The sequence below is a fragment of the Trachymyrmex septentrionalis genome, unplaced genomic scaffold (genome assembly GCF_001594115.1).
Source record: "Trachymyrmex septentrionalis isolate Tsep2-gDNA-1 unplaced genomic scaffold, Tsep1.0 scaffold13, whole genome shotgun sequence".
Lineage (NCBI taxonomy): Eukaryota > Metazoa > Arthropoda > Insecta > Hymenoptera > Formicidae > Trachymyrmex > Trachymyrmex septentrionalis.
This window is the reverse complement of record NW_017304438.1, coordinates 4592627-4594086: the sequence shown is the minus strand read 5'-3', so window position 1 is coordinate 4594086 and position 1460 is coordinate 4592627. Positions and strand designations below refer to the sequence as shown.

Sequence of the window (1460 nt, the reverse complement as noted above, 5' to 3'; positions counted from 1 at the left end):
GACAATAATTAAATTAATCTCGCGGACAGAATCTAGGCTTTAAAGTTGCACCGTAAAATTCACGATACAACTGTATCGTGTATTCTTTCGACTTATTTTTATTCTCGAGCGATTTTTACAAGTTCAATATTTGTGCTATTAAGTGCTCAATACATTTAGTAAATTTTCAATACAATGCAAGAAGCAAAATTTACAAGTTATATAATATTCTTTAATGAATTTTTTGTTTATTATACAATATTACATGTTCAATAATGCGTCAATCTTAATATATTCTTAGACTTCAATAATTATAGTTATTATAGTTATGATTAAAAATAAACTCTAAGTAGTTTTCAATTTCTTTCGAGTTACCCCGCGTTTTCAGCGCATATTTGTTCCTACACTTTTGCAGGTATGATACTTGTAAGATTTTTCGCCGATGTGTGCGAATGTGATTTGCAAACTGTGCCTTCACGTATCTTGTAGAAATCGCGCTTGAATCGCTTTAGTCCGATATGCCAATATTTATGCATCTTCAATTTCCAAGGTCTCTTGTATCTCTTGCTGCAATATTTACAGGACTTGATTCCTACAAATCGAAGTAGTTATAAAAAATTATTATCTTTGTCTGTTTTCAAAAAACTCAAAATTCAAAAAACATTAAATCTAAAATATTTTTAATCTTATAATATAGCGCAAGAATTTGATTTAAAAATTGAACTTAATTCTAAATAGGGTCATATATTTAATTCAAATGCGGAGTTTCTTTACCTCTTTAGATCTAGTACAATACATAGCAATATACATTAAATTTGAAGACATTATTTATCCGTTGAAATTATTTACTTCTATTGACATCATTTGAGATCAGACTTTTACGGAACCATGTAAAATAAGATCTGAAGAAGTTAATCGTTTTTTTTTAACGTTTTGTGCACAAATTAGAATCGACATCATAGAAAGAATATATTCTTCTATAACATTCTTTTAGCCATATTACAGTATTATTAGTATAATATAAAATATATTCTTTGATATTACATATGTATGAACATATATGTATATAAATTATTTATTAACTAATAATTATCAACTTGTCTGTATGCAAAATAAAATAAATCACTAAAATACGATATATAACCGTAATATCTTCAAAGCTGCGGAAGAACTTTTTAAACAGCGAGTTGATTCGCGGCGAAGAGAGGAGTTCGCTTCCATACGTTCACCCCGGTTAGACAGAGGTTAATTAAAAGTCCGGAATACATTTCCGCCGCGGAACGCCCAGGTCGCATGAGAAACGCGTAGCGTTAAGTATTTACATTGAAAAATAATGTTTATGCATGATCATTTGTACATGTTGTGAAGCTTGCAATTATTTCGAAAAATTTTGCAGAATAAGCTAAGCTTCATTGAACTTATATGAAAAGTTAATAGTTCTACGGTCTCAATAAAGGAAAGGAGGAGAGATAACAGAGACA

The 1460-nt window shown here is 29.5% G+C and overlaps 1 protein-coding gene and 1 pseudogene across 1 annotated transcript in view; both read right to left on the bottom strand.

Moving 5' to 3' along the window:
* Positions 1-380: 380 nt before the first annotated feature.
* Positions 381-1460, bottom strand: part of LOC108756669 — a 2363-nt pseudogene continuing 1283 nt past the window's right edge.
* Positions 497-1460, bottom strand: part of LOC108756912 — a 67199-nt gene continuing 66235 nt past the window's right edge. The window contains exon 7 of the mRNA XM_018501082.1: positions 497-571. The gene's annotated coding sequence lies outside the window, so the exon portion shown is untranslated. The remainder of the gene's footprint in view (positions 572-1460) is intronic.